Source organism: Psammomys obesus, unplaced genomic scaffold (genome assembly GCF_907164565.1).
Source record: "Psammomys obesus unplaced genomic scaffold, mPsaObe1.curated_primary_1811, whole genome shotgun sequence".
Taxonomy (NCBI): Eukaryota; Metazoa; Chordata; class Mammalia; order Rodentia; family Muridae; genus Psammomys; species Psammomys obesus.
In genome coordinates, this window is record NW_026587556.1 from 73137 (window position 1) to 97627 (window position 24491).

General features: G+C 40.9%; 1 pseudogene; it reads right to left on the bottom strand.

Annotated features, from left to right (window-relative positions):
- Nucleotides 1-16211: 16211 nt before the first annotated feature.
- Nucleotides 16212-16510, bottom strand: LOC129674075 (60S ribosomal protein L26-like; annotated as a pseudogene).
- Nucleotides 16511-24491: the final 7981 nt, after the last annotated feature.

The following is a 24491-nucleotide window of genomic DNA, read 5'->3' on the forward strand; positions in this document are numbered from 1 at the left end:
TGGAACTGGTGAAAAGTCAAGCAGATTTAGTTTCAAAATTATGCTAAACCACAGTTGCTAAGTAGACGAATATACGTGAAAGCAATCTCTAAAAACTACCTTAATTGTTGTACAAATTATTTGCATATTATATTTTTTACCTCAATTTGATCTTCAGGAGCGTTTCTTTCCTAGAAAGCCTATTTATTAGTTCGAAAGCACACTACAACTTGAGCCCAGTGTGATTGTTACAAATTACAAATTACCGGGTTTCCAGTTAATGAGGTTTTCATGCCATTAGGATTATAGGGTCTCAGAGATAGAAGGTGTCTTAGTGGGTATCAAATTCAATTTTCTATCCACTTCTAGAAACCTATGACTAAATATTTTCTGAGCTAGAAATACATATATGAAAATGCAACAGAGTAAAATTAAAATTTACTCTAGAAAAACAGAAAAAAATGAATATCAGAGGAAAACTTATAAACTTTATAAGCTCTATACTCTGAAAAAAACTCATGATTTAAAAATGGATAAAAGTGAATGTTTCATTTGGTAAAACTGTGTTATAAATATTTGGTTGTTCAGTTTGTATCATGTAATCCTTGCATGAAGTAGATTATGATTTCTTTCTTCTACACCCTTTTCTTCTGAAAGAGAAATACCACTTCTATCATTTCTATTGATTGTCTTTCTGTGAGCCTGTTTGGAATTAATTCCTAAATTCTGCCAGTTACATCAGTTTCCTCTTAATATGTACAGATACCTAGTCCATTTCCCTGGTGTGGGTCTTTCGAACCCCTGTCTTCCAGTTCCAACCTGAACTAGGTTTTCTAGGTCCATCCTGATAATCCTAAGTATTGTTCTCTCTTCCCAGTGTTAGATAAATTCATTCTTTCCTGAACCCAGTGTCCTTTCCCCACTTATTCACTAAGAACATATTCTTGGAAAACTTCCCATGAAATGGTCCACAACAGGTAAATACTTACTAGGTAATTTGGCTAGGTAATACATTTTGGATTGTATGGGGCATGATGACACACACTTGAAATCCCAGTACTTAGGGGCTGAGGCAGAAGGATTGTGAGTTCAAGCCAGCCTGAGCTACATTCTACAGTACTGCCTCATAGAAATCTAAAATGGAGAAGAAATGGAGGAGCAGACAATGTGGAGTATCTTAGAGAGTCATGAAAGAGGAGAGGCATGTGTAGCCTATTTGAGGTCCTCAGAAGCTTCACAGAGCAGGAAGATAGAGAGCTTTGGGACATGAGGTCAGAGGAAAAGCAGATGAAGAGGTGACCTTGGTCTTTCACTTTGCACAGGAATGAATTAGCACCATTTTCTTCTGCCCTGGGACTCTATTGCACCAGTGTGGCAACTGGAGAAACTCACAGCAAATGTTGAACCTCTCAGCGTGGCTACCTCAGGGTCTTCTGGGCATGCCCACCACAAGAAGGTGTGAAAGGGTGGACACTTTCTATAAAGGAAGGGAATTCTGTGAGGAAAAAAAAAAAAAAAAAGCAAAATGGATATGGAACACTAGCAGTAAGTGTTCTTTCTCTACTTCTTGATTGAAACATCCCCTTCAGAAACAAGACTCAGGAGGTCCTTTCCCAAGGTTCTAGGAGCAGTAAAATGGTGGATGAAAGACTCTTGGTGTTGTATGGCCTGCAAGCTTCACAGAGGACTGCAATAATACAGAGCACCCAAGCTGGACTTTGTGGCGTCGATTCTGTGGGCTGTCATTACCGAGAGTGAACACAAAGAGTCTCCCCAGGAAGCCATACACCAAAAGTCTGATCCTGTTACTTCCACTTCTTGTCTAGATAAATGCCCTGTCTCAGAGGCTCAGCACAGGAGGCCTAGGACATAGAGTGGAGAATGGACACACTGGCTTGCTGTCACTTTTCTTTGTCAGTGTGTCTCAAATAGATGTGAGCTGGTATTTTGTAATGCTCTTTTGCAGAACATCCAATAAGCCCTCTCTCCCGTGGTGGTGACTTACTCTTTCCATTCCCTTTCAAGAGATGCCTTTCTCTGGCCAATCCCTGCTCCGCTGCCACAGCCACAGCCTTTGCCTCTTGAGAGCTCGCTCTCCCCTGCAGCCTCAGCCTCTGCCATTGTCAACACAGCTGTTGGCAGCTGTTACCTTGTCTTCAGAAACACCTTTGTTCTTTACAGTGCCCACAGCGCTGTCCCTACCTACACCTGGAAACTAGGAGTCACTCTGGGTTTGGACCTTGAACCATGTGTTCTGTGGCCCAGGCCCTTTAACCTTGACTTAGCCTTTGACTTCTGCCTTATCTATTGACCCCACTTCTGTTTCACACCAGTGAGTTCCAGTTCCCATTACCACAAAGTGAATATTTTCTAAAAAAAAAAAAAAAAAAATTGGCATCTTGGTTTCAGTGTTATCTATCCTGTCCTTAACCCACAGATTTCTAGGGCTTGTGCTTTAATCTATAACACATGTTGTTGTTGGTTTTTTTTTTTTAATTTTATTTTTAGAAAAGAAATTACTGTTATTGAAAATGAACTCAACTTACTGTCTACTCCAAACTGTTGGCTCGGAGTCAGGTTTATATGGACAATCATTCATCTATTATTAGGAAAAGATCGTATTATGAATACCCCAAATCTGAAACCTGTAGATGCTCAAAACTCTTATGTAAAATGGCAAGGTAGTTACATGAACCCTAGGCACATCTTCCTGTAAACACATACATCTCCATTTACATCTGTGCATCTAGTACAGATATCAGTGCTGTATAAGTAGCTGTTACACTGCATTTAGAAAATGATGACAAAGAAAAGGACCTGCACATGTCAGTACAGGTGCAGTTATTTTGTTGTTAATGTTTTTGACCCCCAGATGAGGAACACACAGGTACTGAGGCCAACTGTATTTGACATCTACATTTTTATTTCCTTAGAGCTCGTTGGTGGAACTTTTTATGTTTCCTCTGATATTGTCATTGCATCCTCTGATATGTCATTGTCATCTTTTCACTAATTTAACCCACAGTGACTCCTAGGTGATTCATTCATCGTTCTGCTTCCCAAGTTTCCATTCAGGTACTGGGGGATTTACCATGTTGTAACACATCTAAGAGGACTTGCACATCCCAGACCTCACGCTGGAGGTTCTGATTCTGCACATCTGAGACACGGCCCATTGATATGCGTTTTATCAGCATCCTAATCAAGGGAAGGTCCATGGTACTCAGAGCACATGTTAAGAAATAACAAGGAAAGAAGGCAAGCTAAGAAGGAAAGGAAAGTAGTGGTGGAACATTTGAGTGGCTTGAGCAAAGCCAGGATCAGAGCAGTTAGAGAAGGAGAGGGAGAGAGGGAGGGAGGAGGGGGAGGAAGGAAGAAAAGAAGGAACGAAGAAATCTTTCCAGTAACCAAAACTGTGTAGGTTTGACTTGCTTTTCTCTTTCTTCCCCATTTGGCATTTGGCTAGTACTATTACAAGCAGAAAGTAATGTTGATGATCCAAGTTGATAAATATGGTCTGGATTTACTGAGCACCCAGCAACAGAGAAAATGAATGGCAAGGAGGAAAGGATCATGGTTTTTGCTCAAATGGGATGCAGGGATGGAGCTGACAGAGCTAATATGGCCCAAGTTCAACCTACCCCACTTAGTTACCATTGACCCAAGTTCCGATATGGTGCCACTCCTGGCTATGCAAGACTTTGAAAAATGTAGCCTTTCCCCCTAGGTGTCAAGTAACACAGCCAAAAGATAAGACTTTTAGGTGAAAATTAATATTGAGTTGATAGTGAGAAATCTATGCTCCTGGCATAGATTTCTATGAACATGTAATGATGGAGGCTTTGATTACTGCAAATTTTCTATTGATTATTTCCGTAGAAGAGTTTCAAATGACAGGGACTAAAAAATGGAAATGAGCGCTGTTGTTGAGTAAATTAATCAATACATTATTTAGTAGATGTGGTTAACTCTATGGGCAAACAAAGAATACATTGGTTCAGTCTGGCCTGTAAAGAGCCTCGAAGTTGTCTCTCCGTCTTTACAACAAGGAAAAAAGCTGAATAAGCAGAAATTCAGCAGTTCTTCTGGGACCCTCAAAAGACTGAGGTCACAGAGCAAATGAAAACCCCAAACCTAATAGGCATGAGAACTTTGGGAAGTGTAGCTGACTCGAGCAGAGTCTGCTGGTAGGAAGACGAAACTTCATTTGATAATTGCTGGAGGCTCAGGGCTGAAAGAAGACAAACAGACAAAAACACTGAAGTAAAAATTCTTGTCCAATAAAATTATTTTTTGAGAGTGGAGGATAAAGACGTCCTTCATCAAACAAAAATTGAGAGAGTATGTTGCCAACAAACCTGCTTTGCCAAGAAAAGAGGAATGTTAAACATTGTTCATAATACTTATAGTAACGATGTAATAGAAATTGACAGCTCATACATGAACGAAGCCTGCCACTTTAGACTGGATGAGAAGAAGGAATTGGAAGACCTTTGCTTTATGACCAGTATCACCAGAGTTGGCTCAGTACTTAGATTAGCTGTGAACATCTTTTGTAAATTTGAAAGTAACAGACAAAGAAAATTAAGGAAGTGTATTAATATGTTAAGGGAGAAGAAAAATTTAGTTTCATAAAATATTTAATAGCCTAGTGTGAGTGAAACCAAAAGTTCAATCCCTAGTCAATGAAAAAAAATTTCTTTTAAGCTCAAATAAAGCAGAAAAAGAGTACAAAAGAAAAAGGAAGTGCTCACTGGAGGCAGTGCTTGTTTGGTAAACAAGAAAACTGGGTTTCAGATACTCAGAACCCATACAAATTCCAGGCAGGCATCAGGACCTACCTGCAGCCTCAGTGCAGTGAGGTGGAGATAAGGAGTGCCCAGAAAAAGATAGCCAGCTAGACTAACAAAATCAGCAAAGTCTGGCTTTAAGCAAGAGACCCTGCCTCAGGATATAAGATGGAGAATGATCAAGGAGACAACTGACATTGACCTCTAGCTCCTACAACTGCACACATACAAGAGCCCACATGAGTATCAACACCCATACATTCATTCACAGATGTCACACACGTACCCAAAAAGAAAAAAATAATGTCAACAAACAGAAAACATCTGCCACCAGTGGGTGTAGCCACTCTATAGATCTTAAACAATATCAGTCTTCCTTTGATGGTTTTCTTCATTAAAACAAACAAACAAACAAACAAACAAAGCTCTGCTTTCTTTTCACAGTCCTTCTTTTCACACTTCTCTTCCACACTTGTCTTATACAGTTTAATCCCATGCATCAGCCTTTCCTCTAGAGCTCCCCAAAGTCTCGGGATTTGAAGTTATTATAACTCTGGGTTTCCATTGCTCCCGTTTACCTTGCTTTAGTGCTTGATGAGTTTGTCCATCCCCATCCTCTACCCTTACCCCATCATTCAGTGTGCCTGACTGCACTGTTGTGGGAGGATGTGCTTAGACACAGACAGAAGACAGAACTGGGCCGTTTTCATTAATTGTTCTGAACAGACTCTTCACATCAGGGGCTTGGGGTGAGTCTAGCTGTTTTGTTAGATGCTGCTTCTCTCCCTTCCTGATTTTTCCCGCTGACCTAGGGTGAAGACCTGTGTTTTTTACTCTCAGTAGTTAGGGATGGAGTTGAGTAAACAGTCCTTACCAATTAAGATGTCTTCCAGTCAACCTGTAATATTCTCAGAAATTCATCTTTTTTTTTTTTTTTTCTGCCTTTGGAAGGCCATGTGTAGTGTAAACCTCAGGAGCTGACTAAGTCACCAGAAACAAGCAGAACATTTCCTAAGGGCCAGGGCCTCAGGCAGCTCTCCTCAGGCCTGTGATTCCTTCCAGCTAGGCAGTCTGCTGTCATACGACTCATTTGAACAAACCTGCTGCTGGCTGGGTGACTGGCTGGCTGGCTTATATAAACAAATTGCCAGCTGCTGCCAAACTCATTGTCACAGTCTTGGGAATAGACCTACCTTAAGCTATTTCTTATACAATATCAGTTTTCCTTTGATGGTTTTCTTCAAAAAAGCTCTGCTTTCTTTTCACAATCTTTCACAGTTTAATCTCAGGTATCAGCTTTCTTCTATAGCTCCCCAAAAGTATTAGGATTTAAAGTTATTATAACCTTGGGTTTCCATTGCTCTTCAGTTTAGCTTTCTTTAGTGTTTGATGCTTAATCTACCATCATCCACCATCATCAACCACCACCTGACATGGGGTATTTACCCTCAAAACACTGAGTGTTGACCTCTAAAACTACTGCCAAACCCAGGCCCCATCCCAACTTAGTTTTTCAAAGGCAATTTGATGTACTAATCCTTCAGAAAGATTCTTTCTTCCTTTTTTTTTTTTCTTTATTTCTTTTTGAGACATGGCCTTATGTAGCTCAACCTAACCTCAAGCTCACTCTGTAACTGAGGATTATCTTGAACTTCTGATCCTCCTGCCTCTAGCTCCCAAGTGCTATGATTATAGGCACATGCCATCACTGCTGGTTTATGAAGCTCTGGGACTTTGTGTATGCTAGGCAAACATTCTACTATTTAAGCTATATTCCAGTCCAAGAAAGAACACTTCAGAGTCACATGCCTTCTACAGGTATCCAGCAAACAGCTTAGCCTGCTTAATAGACACTGGAGGCTGAACGGGGACTCTGAGTAAACATTAGAAATCATGACATAAAAAGGCAGGCAACAGCCTGAGTCAGAGCAGACTAGGTTGCTCTTTGCTACATACCACAGACTGTCCAGCCTATCAGCAAGCAGAGGTCATGTAACCAAATGGCCAGCAAAATGCTCTCCACAAGTTATCTCTAACTGAGCAAAGAGAAGAGGACTATTGTAATCTTCCATCAGCACACAGGCCAGTGTCTGGGATTTTCAGTGATTGTTATCAAACACTCTCCCTCTGCATTCCATTCCTTCTGCACCACTGAAACAGCACTGAGCAAATACACCAGAACATCCTGTTTACCAAATCCCAGGGCTTCCTGCAAGTCCTGATCTCACTTAATATTTGTTTTGCATTTAGTGCTGCTGTCAGATCTGACAACTCTGCCTTCTTCCTTCCATGGCGGCCCCCTACACTGGTTCACAGGGAATCTCGGGCAGTGTTTAGGATTGTTAATCTGTATTCTTTACCAGTACCTTTTAAAATATGGATGCTCCTGGCAACCTGTCTTTGACATATGTCCTCGCCTAATGCTCCTGTGGGTCTTACCTGTACATGAATAACTTATAGTTTCAGAACTGGAAAGGCAACTTCCAAGAGCATGAGCACAGGCACCACAGGGATCACTCCTGTTGAAACCCTTTGACAATGATTCCTGCCTTTTGAATAATGACTCCATCATCTACCACTTTCCATGTTTTTAATATACAAAGAACTCATGACAAAATAAAAATTTCAACTCCAACAGGAAAATAGGCAAAACAGATGAATAGGCAGATCAAATTTAAGTATCAAGAAATATTTATCATAGTAAGAGCTGGAGAGGACAGGAACTCCACAAGGAGAGCAACAGAACAGGAAAATTTGAACACAGGGAACTTCCCAGAGACTCATACTCCAACCAAGGACTATTCATGGAGGTAACCTAGAACCCCTGCACAGATGTAGCCCATGGCAGTTCAGTGTCCAAGTGTGTTACATAGTAATGGGAAGAGGGACTGCCTCTGACATAATCTGATTGGCCTGCTCTTTGATCACCTCTCCCTGAGAGTAGAGCAGCCTTACCAGGCCACAGAGGAGGACAATGCAGCCACTTTTGATGAGAACTGATAGACTAAGATCAGAAAGAAGGAGAGGAGAACCTCCCCTATCAGTGGACTTGGGGTGGGGCATGCATGCAGAAAGGGAAGGGAGGGTGGGATCGGGAGGGGAGGAGGGAGGGGCTTATGGGGGGATACAAAATGAATAAAGTGTAATTAATAAAAAATTAAAAAAAGAAATATTTATCATCATCTATAGCAGTCATGAAATTATCAGTAGATACTTTCATTTTCCATTTGTGAAAATTCAACAGCATTATCACACTGTGTTTTGGGGGTGGGGGTGGAAGCTTCAAGGAAACAGCTATTTTCAAGACTGGTGAGCTCTTAATTAGTGCAACTTTCCTAAAGTATACCAATGGAGACACACCAATTTCATCGGCTGCATAACTTATAACCTAGTAATTTGACTCCCAGGAATGTTCCTTGTAAAAGTAATTATGAGTGTGCACAGAGGTATATTTACAAGGACATTCGTCAAAGCATCAATTTCAATGGTTAAATGGTTGGAAGAAATGTTAGCATCTTATGATAAAGAATTGTTTACTGAATTATAGTTCATGCAGACCCTTGCCCACTTGATATATTTAGAGCCACAAAATGTTGAATTTCACATACAGAAAGAAAAAAACTACTCTACAAAATCTTATCTGTGCATCACAATGCCACTGTATAAACATATACACATTGTGAAAAAGACATATATAGGCAATTAAGCTGTTATTTCTTGGGAGTGGGAATATGGGAAATGTTTTTTTACTACTCTGGCCTTATCTACAGTTTCAATGTTAGTGGCCAAAGACCTTGGATTCATAACTTTTATAAGCAGAGAAATCCAGTAATGAGGCAGCTGTGGTGGTGTGAACCTGTAATCCTGGCATTTGAGAGGCTAATATAAGAGGATTACGAGTTCAAGGCCAGCCTGGGCACCATAGAGAAACATGAGAGAGTAGATTTGGGAAAGAAAGGGAGAAAAGAAGAGGAAGGGAGAGTGGAAGGGAAATAAAAGGAAAAGAAAGTAAAGATCCAAGCCAGGCTCCTTCTCAGCATTCAGAAACTAAGGTAGGAGGAGAGCCACTTGAAGGCCAGGATGGGCTGTATAGTGAGACCTTGCAAAGAGTCAGGCAGTGAAAAACACCAGTTGTGGCTGATGCCAGAACCCAAGAGGATCTGAACATAAGAGTAGAATGGGTAAGATTAAAAGATGGCCAGAAGAAGGACCATGACCAGACTTCCTGGAAGGATTGACAACCATTCTCCCACTGTCAAAAATGCTTATGATAGCGGAAGAATCGTTAGGTTTAGGATTTTAGGCTTAGTTTAATTCTAGTTTGGAGTTATTCTCATTAAAAATAATAGAAGATAAAGAAACAGAACATGGGCAGTATCTCAGGCTTCACACCAGACCAAAAATGTAGTAGCAGGAACCTCACAACACTAACTCTTCTGGTGTGTGTGCCTTCTAGGAACACCAGAACTAATACCTCTCTTGTTTCCCTCCCAGATAACAACCACCTAGAAAGTTTTCTTCTCCTTTCCTTGCACTCAATGCCATCTTCCATGCTGACTTCAGAGGAGAATTTCCTATTGGCTAGTGGGGCTGTGATGTTAGCTGAAGAGGGATACAGCCCAGTGTCTTGTGCCTTGAAGACTCTCGGAAGACTGGTTGGAAGCTGCTGAGTTTAGACTGAACAAAATTATAAGTTAAAGACATTCTGAATTAGACTGTGCTGCTTGAGCCTCTTGGATGTAGGTGTAGCCTTAGGCACACAGATGGGAGCCCGATAAGTACTCTGCTAACATAACTATGTAGTTTGTAGTTTGTGGTACACGGCAAGCTCCAAGCTGCCATTATACCTAGCTGGAGGGTTTGGGGCCTGTATAATTTGATTTAATCCATCAGAGTTCATGGGGTCATTAACAGTTCGGGAGTAGAAAGGCTGTCTGAGTCAGCTCCCGGAGCAGCTGTACAAAGAAGGCGCCAGTTTGGTGGGTAGACCAGAAACCTGGCTCAGAGCCTCCTCTCCTGCAGAGTGGTGTGTACTTTCTCCCGTCCTCCAAGGGCTGCTTGGCAGGCACCAGTGTATACAAAGTGAGGGATGCATATTTGAAGGACCAATATGGGGAGAGAATTCTCAGCCAGGAGCAGTGGTCAGAGTCAAGTGGGATTAAGAGGGAGAAATGGAGGCCCAGGTTTCCAAGCAGCCTCACACATTTCTGTTTTGCTAAGGGTTTCAAAGGAACACACACACATATACACTCACATTCAAAGGAATATATATATATATATGTATATGCATATTCAAGTGAATATATATACATTCAATATACATATATATACATATATATCACTGCAGCTTCTGTAGTTTCAAGTTATTTCAACTGTCAGGATAATATTTTCTTTATTTTCTATTACAACTTAAAGAAAAAAGCATAAGTTAGGCAAATTTTTAAGCCATACAGCCTAGAAAAGCTCTCTAGGAGCCATAGAGTTAGAAAATAAACCCTCATCCCAGGCAACAGATAAAAGACACATGTTGCTTGGGCAGCAAAATGCATTATTGAAAAGGCAATGTCCTAGCTGGGGAGATAGGACAGTTGGTAAAGCACTTGCTGTATAAATCATGAGGGCTTTAGCTTGATCCCCAGAACTCAGGTTAAAAAGCTGGACATGGTAGCAGTTCCTTGTAATCCCAGTACTGGGAAGGTGGAGGCAGGTGAATTTCTACAGCTTGCTGGCCAGCCCTTCTAAACCTACTTGGTGAGTTCTGGGCCAGTGAGACATATTGAGCAGCAACAGTGAGGTTGACTCTGGCTTCCACATGCACCCACTTCCATGAGCAGGCATATACAAATAACAACTTCCCAGAAACTAGAAACTATTTCTTCCACTCTGACAGAGACGGAATTCCATGGCCAGTGATTTGCATCATGCTTCATTTTCATAGCCTGCTGGCACTGCAAAGTATTCTCTGGGTTCCTTTTGGCTCTGCACAGAATGCTGTATCCATAGCTAAGAGAAACTAGACGAAGGCTTACAATGGAGCTAAGTTTGGAGACTTTAAATAGCAGTGTTGTTAGTCTGTAGCTGCAGAACTCTGTAAGCAAACACCACACATTTTCCTTCAGCAGTTTCCATTGACAGCAAAAATATAAATTCATCTGCTCCAGAAGAATATGTGCATTGCTACTCTTTACTATTGTGCTATAATTAAATGAAATGTCCCCGAAGGAGGCGAAACCTAGTGTAGCTGTCAGAAAAATCCACGGTAGCAGTATTTTCAGCAGCTGGTGAGTCATACCCCTCCAGGAATAAATGGCTCAAGGCAGAAGATTGCACGAGACAGCCTCCTATAGATCTGTTTTCAGTGGTGTTGAATGCAGCCTGTTATAAATGGAAGGACCTCGATTATGAATTGAGGCTTTCTCCAGGAGTTCGCTTCTGTCAGTTTCTGAAGGGGGAGGTATTTCAGAGACATCTGTTCAGACATACTCAGGGTCCTCATATTACAAAGAAGTCCTCCCTTAAAGCTAATCCCTGTGTGATGCTCAGAATAAGGTTACAAATGGTGTTTCCATTTCTGGCTGACTTACCATATAAAACTGAGAGTTAATCCTATGGCTTTTTAAAGTATCTTTGAATCCATAATTCATATCAAGAATGAACCATAGAGCAACCATCAATTATGACTATTTAATTCAGTGATAATGGTGTTGTTTTGGGTGAATAAACTGCTTCTCCTGTTTAGTAAATGACATGAGTCAGTTCCTTAATGCTAAAATTCCAAGCAATTCAGTACGGTGATCCTCATTTTACAGGTACATAAACCAAGGTTCAGACCAGGGTCAGGGCTTCGTCTCTTATGCTTGCCTGCACCATCATCTGCAGATATCACTAGCACCATCTGGGACCTGAAGACAGCAGTAACTGTGACTCAAGGAGGAATAGGAAAGACCTTGAGAGAGAATTTCCTCCTCCCCCACTCTCAGTATTTATATGTATATAGTATGTACAGTGTGTGTGTGTGTGTGTGTGTGTGTGTGTGTGTGTGTGTGTGTGTGTGTATTGTGCCAGAAGATAACTCTAGGTTATCTAGCTCCTCAGGAGCTGTCAATCTTGTTTCCCTGAGACAGGGTCTCTCAAATACTGGGAGCTCCTCTTAGCCAGTAAGCCCCAGGGATCCACCTCTATCTTCCTTCCCATTGAAATCACAGGTGCATGCCAGTACACCCCGCTTTTTACATGTGGGATTGAACTCGTGTCCTAACTTATTTCCCAGCTCCTACAGTGCCTTCCTGTGAGCAGGACTTGGGTGCATGCTCTCCTCACTTTCTGGACTTCTCTCTGAGACTCTCTGGGCTGCTTTGCATGCACCCTGAAGCTTGGTTACAATTTCTTCTCAGTGACTACTCTGCTTCCCTTGGCAGCTGTGACTGAACCCACCTGGTGAGGTCCTCTTTTTCATGGCTTCCAAAAGGAAAAACTTTAAGTAGCAGCGTAAGATGCGGAAGAGAAGAGTGTGGGAAAAGAAAAAGGCACTTAAAAGAGATTCAGCCACTGTTTTTCTTGAGACTACAGATCCTCCTGACATACCATGTATTTTTGTCACAACAGCAAGATCCAAGGGGGCCAAGGTGCTACTCTTTCTTTTGGTCATGAGCTGGGGCCTGCCTATGAACTACCAGAAGCAAGAACACAGCAGCAGAGCCATCTTAGAGGCAGTGCTGATTTCCAACTAAGCCTAGTGAGACTTTTTTGTTGTTCATAGGAACTCTACAGCTCTAAGTCGAGTTGTTTGCTACAATCCAATTACAGAGCTCAGTTTCTGCTACGCATTCAGAGGCCTCTTTGGCCTTTTCAGAGTGTGACAGAGAGTTCCACTATCACCCTTCTCTACGATAATGTATGTTGTTCTTTTCAGAACTCTTTTAGCGGATACTTCATGTTGTAGTAGAATCACTTGTTTGTCATAATGAATAACTGGTCATAATGAAAAGAGTTTGAGGAAGTCAAAGTTGGAATACAAAAGTTGACAAAGTAAAACCGCGTGTCCACGTAAGATGTGTTAATGAAAAGAATGTCCACCTGCTAAGGCATAGGATTGTTTGTGTTAGGACCACTACAAATGGGATCATTTGGTGGAGAGAAACACCGCACACAGCTCTGAATACAGTGGTGAGCGGAGATATATAGCCAGGAGGCTTGCGGGAGTCAATAAAGGAGAAGTTCTTAGGATCCGGGGAAGAGAGTTCCGGCTAAACTGACCTGAGCGAAGCAGCAGGTGAAGTAGATATCACCTGATGGTGGTGGAGGATGATGACCCTGAGCATGTACTGTAGATAAACAGAAGTCTAGGCTGCTGAACTGTTGCTAAACTGACTCAGTAGCAAGCTTTCAAAATGGGCTTCATGGGGAAGTACATGGATAGATTTCATGTCCAATTCAAAAGGCCAGCTGAAGTTTGGCCAAGCAGAGATCCATGCCAGGTATTTATGTATACAATTATTCAGAATTAATGTTCTATGAGTTAACCAATTATATAAAATATTGACAAATATTAGCCATAACCCATATTTCTGAGTATCATAATCATCAGGCAAGAAAGAGCTTTAGCAATAGAAGAACCCTTTGATGATGAGAGTCCACGGTCAATGTCAGGTAAGGGAGTTGGTTCAGATACTTTGATCTGAAGTATCACAGTGGTCCTTCCACTTAGCCTGGCCCAATCTCTACTAGTCTACAGATCACTTAAGACCATTGGTTACTTTGATAAGAAGCAGCACATTTTTTTGTATTGCATATTTGCCGAAGAGGACCACAGTGGTAAAGAAACAGTATCATTAAAAACAACTTTCTTTAATGTTGTATCATTTTCATTAACGTCTATGGTTTTGTTCAAAGGGTTTTTTCTCACTATACTATATATTCAAAAAAGAATATTTAGGGGTGAGGAGATGGTTCAATTGTTAAAGTGGTTGTTTTGCAAGCTGGAGGGCCTGTATGCCCAGAACCTGTGTTCCTAGCATTGTGGAAGCAGAGGCAGGCAGGTCTTTGGAGCTCCCAGTCTTTCTAACTTGCCAGATTCCAGGTTAGTAAGCAACCCTGTCTCAAAAGAAAAAGGTGGATGGCACTTGAAACATGACACTCAAGGTTTGTGGCTTACACACAGACACACCCAGAGAGAGAGAGAGAGAGAGAGAGAGATTAATGGATGAAGCCTCAAGGCTTTACCCTGGGACAGTTTTATTTGTATTCCTATATTTCTTGAATGTACTGGCTAATTTTATGACATAAGCTAGAGTCATTTGAAAGGAGGGAACATCAGTTTGAGAAAATGCCTTCCTAAGATCTGGCTGTAAAAAGACCTGTCTCTATGGCATTTTCTTAATTGATGGGGGAGGACCCAGCCCATTATGGGTGGTACCATTCCTAGGCTGAGGCATAAGTTCTATAAGAAAGCAGGCTGAGCAAGTCATGATGAGAAACACTCCCCCAAGGCCTCCACATTAGCTTCTGCCTCCAGGTTTCTGCCAAGTTTGAGTTGAGTTCCTGCCTTGACTTCCCTCAGTGAACTGTGACTTGGGATATGTAAATCAAACACTTTCTTCCCTAAGTTGCTTTGGCCATGGTGTTTCATCACAGCAAGAGTAACCCTAACACATAGGTCCATCGGTTTTGACGGTTACAAAACCATTCACTCATTGAAGACCCCAGTGTTTCTACATTTAGTCCTGACACGCCCTTTAAGCGTCACCCTGCACCTGGATGTCTTGTGATTATCAAAAAATTGAAGTCTCCACCTTTCACCTCCCCACGTACTACACATATGTATCTACATCTGGGTGAGTAAACTCCCTGTAAAATCGATTGCTCAGAACCTTGGGACCTGAGTTCTGTCTCCTTTCCCAGCAGCCACATCCTGCTTTCCACTTTGTGATACATTCTGAAATCGCCTCCAGCCACAGCATGGCCCCATCTATTTGGATACTGCAGCAGCTCTCTGCAGCTCAGGCAGCTTCCTTCCTGACCAACAGGTTTCTCAGCAGCACTTCTGTTGATACATGTTGTAGGAAGACTAGTGTGAGGGAATATCCCGTGCTTAGCAGGATATGAGTTCCTGGCTTCCACTCTGTCCACAATTATCATAACTTCAAACATCTCCAAATATCCACTGTGGTCATCTGGGTTTTGAGAACAGCTATTTTATTTCAATTCATCTTCTATCTTGAAGAACTATCCAAGTTAGAATTGTTTGTTTGTTTGTTTGTTTGTTTTTGCTGAGGGGGTGTTGTTTCTCTGTGCATGTAGGCTTGGACTTGGTTTGTAGACCGGGCTCACCTCTTAAGTCACAGAGATCTGTTTGCCTCCTACTTCCCAGTGCTGGGCTTAAAGGTGTGCACCACCAAGCCCGGCTAGTTGGGATCCTCTTAAGCCCTGTTTTTATCTTATCTTATCTGGAGTCATCCTGTGACTCCAGAATGGATGTAGAATGTGCTCCAAACATGACCAGATACTTGCCTACTGTCCAACCTATTCTCCCCAAACCCCAACACATCTTTGCCTGGTCTAGCCTTCTTTCACTAATTAGAAGTTTGTTCTGGCTCAGGACTTTTTAACATACTGTACCCTCTACCAAGAGATTTTCTTCCTAGATTCCATATCTAGGCATAGAAGTCCTTATTTCAGAGATGTCCTTCCCTTTCTTTTCTACTCATGCCCCATAACTCTCTGTCTTAGCCATTGTTTTCTGCACCCTCATCACGCAATGACAAGTGCTGAGTAAATCAAGACAGAAGGGATCTCTCAGGCAGAGGCAAGAGTGCCCAAAGCTCTTTGGCAAGCAGAAATTGCCTGTGGTCTGTGGCTCAAATGAAGATGAAGAGGGGATGGACAGATCATCCAGGGTCCTGTAAGATTACACTGTCCATGCAACTCTGAGGATCTCACAGAAACAACCTACCCTCTCTGAAATAATGCAACATGGGTCACAAGCCAGGGCAGAGAAGCACATCCCTGCTTTCTTGAATCAAAATAATATGACAACTAACTAAAAACATACAATATGAAAAACATTCCTGGGATTTCCATAGTTTATTGGTTTATTATTTTTGGCATAACCTAGGCTAGCCAACTCTCAATCCTCTTTCCTCAGTCTCCCAAGTGCAGTATCACCTGGATTTGGGGTTTTCAAAGTTAGGTAGACACCACTTAATGGTGGATTATCTTACTCACTATTTAATAGAGTTATCACTATTTGTATTTTGTCATGATACCCTTTGGTGGTGTAGGTTCAGAAAAGATAATGTCCAAGCTGTATGGCAGGATTCTGCAAGCATGGTTTTGGACTCATTGTATTGGGCATCTCTCTCTCTCTCTCTCTCTCTCTCTCTCTCTCACACACACACACACACACACACACTTTCTTCAATGAAAGCTGTGTATAAGAGATTTCTACTCCTGCATCTTCTCCACCATTTCTTCCTTGTGTTTGCCCTTCTCCTTTCCTACTTGTCAAGACAAGGCCTCCTTTCCAGGATTTTCTTGCGGCCTTTTTCCAGTTTCAGCCTGCTGATAACCGCCTTGCTGGGGCGGATGCCCAAGTGGATGGTTGTGCCATTAGTCTTTTCTCGCTGCACTCGTTCCGTGTAGATGATGTACTTCTTCCTGTACACCCGGACCACTTTGCTGGTCTGCTGGCATTTGTAGTGTCCTCGGACAATCTGAACTTCATTATCCTTTCGAGCGGGCATGGACTACCTTCATCTTTAGGCCCATCCTCATTTCTCTCTATGACAATTATTCCTCTTCCTTTCTTTAACCGGACTAGTAAATGCATCTGGTATACTTTTGTGATTAAAATCCTATAGGTAGTATTAAACATGTAAAAGGGCTAGGACATAGTTTAATTGGTAAAGTACTTATCTTGTATGCAGGAGGCTCAGGGTTCAGTCTCCGGCAGTGCATAAACCCAGGCATGGTGACATGCACCTGTAACCCCAGCACTCCTGAGGTAGAGTCAGGAGGATCAGAAATTGAAGGTCATCTTGGGCTACACATTGAGTGGAGACCAGCCTGTGCTACGTGAAACCCTGTTCAACAAAACAAGACAAAAGAAAAAACACATAAGAAACTTACCTATGCTATTTAGATATGTGAGTATAGTAAAGAAATGAGGATATTTTAGATAACTGGTATTCAAAAAGACTAATTACTCTTATTAGTATTTAGTATCACTGATAGTCACAGCACCTTGGTCAAATATATAGCTTAAAATTCATTCCAGCTTGGTTTGTATACCTAAAGGCACAGAGCCTGGGCTGTGAGAATTGAAGAAGAGAAGCTAGGCTCCCCAAAGAAGCTATGGACCTGGGTGATAGGGTTGATCTCTCCAGTGTGTTCCACAGTCTAGAGTATAGTGTTCACACTTGAATTAGAGAGAAATTCACTTCCTGGAAGAGAACAAAAAGAAGGTGGGGTCACAGCAGCAAAAATAAACAGTAGAAGACTCTCAAAGTTCAGGAAGTAACAATGAAGTTCCAGGAACAAAAACTAAAGACAAGGGAGGACCAGGGATGGGGGAGAGACTGGCAGCCAACCAGGCCAGGTCCTGGGCAAGGCTGATTTAAGTAGGAAGCTGAAACTGAAGCCTAGTCCTCAAGCTGAGTCAACACACCTGGGCTGGAAGGAGGCCATAAGCCAGCAAGATGCTCAGGGCTGCATTCAGCTGGCCTCAAGGTGCCAGCTGGGATATGAGAGCATGAATTGTCTTTATTTGAGTCTGCTCCTTTATGGTACATTTTTTAATTGAAAAGGAATGGGGCACGGGAAATAAAAGAAACACAGATTATTTAAAAACAAAAATTCATAACCGAGATAGTTAAACCTGCATGGGAACATGTCTGCATGGGAGGCCCAGAGATTTCACAACTGCATTCCATCACACATTTAAATGATTGATCCCAATTCTCCTTAATATTTTCTTGGAAATATTAAGAGGGGATAGTTTGTGAAGTCGGTATGACCCTGATACCAAAGCCAGACAGTAGCAGTGCAAAAAAATCTGAGATGTATAGATCAATATGCCCATGAATTTAAATGTAAGAAATATATCAAAATACTATATAAAGTTTAGCATGTATAAAAAAATAATATAGTTAAATTTGCTTTAAGATTATGTGTTTGACTCAATAATGGAATTCATGAAGCAATGTAATCTACCACAATAAGAGACAAGAAAGGGAAAAAACTAAAAGAATCACATCAGTTGATGCGGCAAAAATATTTAATAAATTTAATAGCACTTCATAATTTTTAAAAAAATAAAAACAAATGTAAATAACCTAGACACCTATGCTAGCAGTGTGCTTCTCCTCATAATGCTTTTCCTGGAAGATCAAGACATCAGGACCAAAGCAAGGATGACTGCTATAAACATAGTGTTTGGAGTTCTAGCTATTACAATAAAGCAAGAGAAAGAAAGAAAATCATCCAAGACAGATAAGAGGGGGAGAAGTAGATAGATGGAGAGATTGTGATTAATTCCTGTTTTCAGATTACTACATGATTGATTACACAAAAAAATCCCAAGGAGTTAACCTCAAATTCCTGTAACTAATAAGTGAGTTTGCAACACGGTACGTGGTAACTACAGGAAAATTAATGATATTAGTAATAAAGGCCAAAATTTATGATACAACATTCGTAATCACTAAAAAAAATAATAAGATAGGCGTAGCTCTCTCAAGACATGTACAGGATCTGTGTGTGGCAAAGGAATCAAAGCAGATGGAAACAAAGATGCATGCACTATCCATGGATTGGAGCATTTACTCTAGGAAGATGCCCGTGTGCTCAAACATAAAGGCTTAACTTAACCCTTTTTAAAAAATATCTCTTGTACATACAAAGAAAATTAAAATCTATATTAAAAACAAATGAACTAGAACAGCTGCAACGATCTTCTGAGATGGGTTGCTGGCTCAAATATAAAATACAAAAGTACTAGCCTGTTAGCAAAACCAAACAGAAAACCATCTTAGGATGTGGGGTAAAGCAAAGAATTCAGACCTCACTCAGTCCTGCAGTGCATCAAAAGAAAAACTGATGAGCTCGCTTCATCAAAAACAAAAACTTTGAGCTGGACATGGTGATGAACACCTTTAACCCCAGTACCAGGAAGTAGAAGCAGATGTATTACTGTGAGTTCAAAGCCAGCCTGGTCTACATAGCAAATTCCATGTTAGTCAGTGCTACTGTCTCAATGAACAACTATTTTGTGGACTTGTTACAAAAATGAAAATACATGCTCCAAACTAAAAGGAAATACCCTCAAACCACATTCCCAGCCAAATAGTATAAAAAATATATGAAGAATTCACAAAGTTCAATATCTTCAGAAGGCTGCTCAATTAGAAAATGGGCCAAAGAAATGAAGAAACATTTTATTGAAGATGATATCCATTGACAAGTAAGTGCATTAGAAGATGCTCAATATACCAATACTCAATATAGTAAGCCCTTCAGGAAATGCAAATTAAAACCACAACTAACTGTCTCACTTCATCTATCAGTAGAACCCAGGATGCAGCACAGCTGTACCATATTTGCCTAGCATTTGCCTAGCATTTGATTTGATTTGTTCCTAGGTTTTATTTCCAGTGCTAGGGAAATAAGGTAATGGCTAAAATCACAGATAGTTACACCACCAAATGTTGTATGTGAGTGGAGAGAAACCAGAGAGCTAACACATACATTGCTGGTGGGAACATAAAATGATATGGCCATTATAGGAAACAGTTTGACCATTTTTAATAAGCTAAATATACAATTAACATACAACCCAATCATTAATTGCACACCTTGGCATGTAGCCAGAGAAATAAAGGCTTGTGTTCACACCAAAACCTACACACAAAGATTGATAGCAGTTTTACTTGTCCTAGCCACACACTGGAAACCACCCAGTTGTACTTCAACAAGAGGCCAATTAATCAAACAATACTAAGTCCATATTACATAACAGTACTCTACCATGAAGAGGAAAAAAATTCTGCTTATCCATGCCATGGCATGAATTAATCTCCAGAACATTATACTGGATGAAGGACACTTATGACCAAGTTTACCTAAGAGTATACTTACAGGATATTCTGGAAGGGACACCATTATAAAAATAGAAACCGTAAATGAGAGATTATCAGGATTAAAGAGGACACATCCCTGGAAGGCAGATGGGTGACTCAGAAAGGGTAAGCGTGAGATATTTTCTGCTTTAGCCTGGTTATGACATTGAACTCAAGTGGTGCAAGCTCTTACCATGGTAGGTAAAAGGTACACAGGATATCTCTGCATCATTTGTCACAACCGCATATAAATTATAACCATCTCAGAATAAAAATTTTGATTAAAAAAAAAAGTGTGCCCTTGCATTTGGAGTTTGGGGTCAGGACTGCATAAGGCATGTAAGCCACCCCTCAGGAACAAAAAGAGCTTGCTCTTGAAATCTTATGACCAGCCCTGTGAGGTCCCAAGTCCATAATCACATTGCCAGCCATCTCACACACGTGAAGCAAGTTTTGTTCACTTAATTAATTTTTTAAAAGCATGAGTAACTCGTGGTGTAGGAAGGTTTTTATACTTAAAGAAGGCACCACTTATCACTCATAAGAAATTCTGGGTTCTCTTCACCTTTGTTTTTGAGACCAAAGAACATTATAATCCCTTCCAGGTTATGTTAGGTCCTCCTTTATTCCTAGAACCACACCATATATCCTCACTAACTGGGCAGGCTTCTTATGCCTTCCTTGTGTACGTGGGCCATTTACTCCTCTGGCTACCTGGGAAGCTCTTTATTTGGCTATTTGCTCTACTCATACAGTACGACCACATTTTCTCTATGCCTGAAAGAAACAGAACAAAACTTCCACTCATTTGTTTGTTGCCAAGACTTGGCAGGACCTGCTGGGGTGATGATGGAGTGCTGGTTCTCCATTTCAGTCTGTGCTAGATTTGCTCTGGAGCGTAGAAGATGAAAATGGTTCAGAGTCGCTGCTAGGGCCTTTCTCTTTTCCAGTCAACTTGAATCTAAGTCTTCATTGTCCAATGCTTTTTCTCCTTAAAGAAAAGAATTGCTTTTGACATTAAAAAAAAAAAAGCCTTGCTTAACCACAGTACAATTTCTAATTCAATTAGAAATTAAATTAGATTAGATTCTAATTTGATTCAACAAATGGAAAAATAAGATGTGAAAAAAAGGTAAATATGTAGACAAAAGGTAGCAGTAGGGTCTGGTGAGATAGCACAGTGGGTCAGACACTTTCTGCCTGACAATCTGAGTTTGATCCCCAGCACCCAAGAGCTAACAGACTTCACAAAGGCGTACACACACACACACACACACACACACCATGGCAAACACCATGCAACCACAGACACACACAATAATAAATAAAACAAAAATGTATGGGCATAAATGGAGTCCCCAAGGTCCTAGGCTCTGGGATTGCAACTCTTCAATAATATCACCACAGTAGATTAAAGAAGAGACTTCAAAGGAAGAACTGTGGTTCTTTAGAGAAGAATCATGTGGAAACCACCACACTAATTGCTTTGAAAATTAGCACCAAAGTAAATTGCTCACCTTCTGTGACGGCCAGTTCTGTGACGTGCACCAGGCCGGATGGAAATCTGATGCAGCACTACTTTATGTGTCTGTGTAACGCATTTTAAGAGGAGGCGAGCAGGAGACTGTGTAAGTGGGGAAAGCCTCTCTCACTGTGCATAGCTACCACCCATCTATCCAGAGGACCAGACAGAACAGATACAGGAAACAAAGTGATTCCCCCATACTACCCTGCCACATACACTGAAGTCATCAGAAGTGTAGACACCCTGGCCTCTGGACTCAGGACTCTCACCAGCAGCCTTCTCTCTAGATTCTCAGGGTTCGGGCCTCAAACATCCATCCCGAGCACCCAGTTTGACCTGTTGCACCTGTCATGGAACTTCTTAGCTGCGAAAATAGCACAGCCAGTTCCCTAATAAATCCCCATTCAGCATGTTTATATACATCTCATATCAGTTTTGTCTCTGTGGAGACACGTGACTTCTATACCTTCCCGTCCTTTTGGATAAGTGTGTATCTACTTCTAAAAACTAACAGGTATTACCTTCTCTGACAACTTAAAATTATTTGCTTTCATCTTAAAGCAAGCCTTTGTGATTAAGAACACATAAAAAAATAAAATTGTCATTTATCAATTTACAAAAATAAAAAGGACACAGAAAGTGTTAGCTAGCAGAAGGAAGAGGATAGGGGCTCAGAAGATGACTCAGTTGGACAAGTGCTTGAGGACCTGAGTTTGAATTTTCAACACCCAATGCTGGGCAGAGCATTGTAAAAATCCCTGTATGATTCCAGCACTTGAGAGGCAGAAACAAAGATCATTGAGTCTTGCTGGCCAGCTAGTTTGGCTGAATCAGTGAACTCCAGATTCAGAGGACACCCTGTACCAAAATAAAGGCAGAGGCACAAAGCATGAACTCTGCCCTCCACATGTATGCACACACAAATGAAGACACACACACACACCAATTTTTAAATAAAGAATATAAAGAGTGAGAATGCCTATGATCCCAGCAGTAGGCAGGAGGAGAACAAATTTGAGGCCAGTCTAGGCTGCCTAGAGAGAACTTGTTCATATTAAAAAAAAAAAAAAAAAAAGTAGCAAGAAGGAATGTAAAGTTTTCTTAGAGAAATTTTAGGATGTAAAAAATTTTAGCTTTTTCTTTTTTAATTTTTGTTACTTTATCTCCACATGTTGTGATGCGATGATAATTAAGATCAATACATTTGAGTAAGTTCCATAGAGACTTTTTCTAGTCTTTCATAAGTACGATTTTCCTGGCCAGCAAATAGGTACTCTGGCTATCTGGGACACTTAACTCCACATTCTCTATAATGTCTCTTTGTTTGCTTTACTAGTGCCTCTCATTTCTATTAGCTTAACTGTCCCCCACTTCTCTCATTTCTAAATTGTTTCTCTTCAGGACCTGTTGACACAAAGATCTAGATCTTAAGCATCTTTTTTTGCAACAGATGAAGACTGCTACCGAGAGACACAATAGGTGAAAGGGTGAAGGACAAGTGTGCGAGAAGGATGTCCAACCCTGATTGACACATCTGCAATGCAACACCACTAAAGCTCAGGGCACATCATGAAGATTGCGGAGGACCAGAATGCCTGATACCAGCATTCCCCACAAGGAAAATGTACCCATGAATGCTCAGTGAGGCCAGAATAACAGCAACAACATTGGATATTGTGGATGGGGGAAATGCCACAATGTCCCACCCCTATTTGAAGAGCTATAGGTGATTCTTGAAAGGAGAATCAGTTTCCTTCAGACACAAACTCTTGAATAGGATGTCCAGTCCCAAGTGGTCAACCCTGGATACATGTACAAATAAGTGAGGATAAATGGATTCAGTGGGTTGGATAGATATATGTTTGTATGTATGTAAGTATGTATGTACACATGTATGCATGCATACATGTATATATGTGTATATATGCACACTGTGTGTATATATATGTGTCAATAATAATTAAGCAGAGGTCATAAATTTGGGAGGGGAAACAAGGGACGAAGTGGGGGGAGCAGGAGTGATTTATATGCATTGCTCATATATGAAGTTGTAAAAAAATAAAAATAAAATCTGGATCTAAGCTGGGAAGGAAGGGAAAAAAGATTAACAAACATATGAAAGTGTTTTCAAATACACTTAACAGAAGGAATATAAATTAAAACAAAAGTAGATAGCATAGAGAATTTCAAACAGTGGAGGAATGCAGTTAGGATCCTGCCATTAAAAAAGAAAGCCACCTGGGTGCAGTGGCACACATCTTTAATCCCAGCACTCAGGGAGGCAGAGGCAGGCCAATCTCTGTGAGTTTGAAGCCAGCCTGGTCTACTAACTGAGTCCAAGTCAGCCAAGGCTACACAGAGAAACCTTGTCTCGAAAAACAAAACAAAACAAAAATCAAGTCTGTATGAGCTTTCTTTTTCAAAAGGTTTTATTTATTTTTATTTTGTGTGTGTATGAATGTTTTGCGTGCATATATGTATATGCACCACACAGGGGATTGCTTCCTGAGGAGGCTGGAAGGAGGATGTCAGATGCCCTGAAACTGGAGAGTCCCAGAGTTGTGTGAGATGTCGGGGTGGGGGTGGGGGGCAATCTCCAGGGGCAGCAAGTGCTCTTAACTGCTGACTCATCTCTCCAGCTTCTAAACAAACAGCACAGTGCTCAAGATAAGAATGGAGCTTTACCCTGCATGGGGATGAGTCATGGTTACATCAAGACAGACATCTGCTTAAAGTTAACTGAAGTCACCAAGACACAGAACCTCTCAAGACCAAAGGAATTCTGATTTCCAAGATCTCTCATCTTCATTTAACAGAAGTTGTATAACAGACCTGAACCCAAAAGACATGTTTGGTTTTTTTTTTTTTTTTTTTTTTTTTTTTTTCCTTCAGTGGAAGAAAAATAAGCTATTCCTCTCTGGGCTGAGACAGCATAATATGACCAAACTACCAAAGAGCAATATATTAAATCTGATTGCTTCTTTATACAGAAAGCTATTTGTCTTACACTTTGCTATGTTAAGCAAAGTATATAGAAAAGGAAGGAAGGAAGGAAGGAAGGAAGGAAGGAAGGAAGGAAGGAAG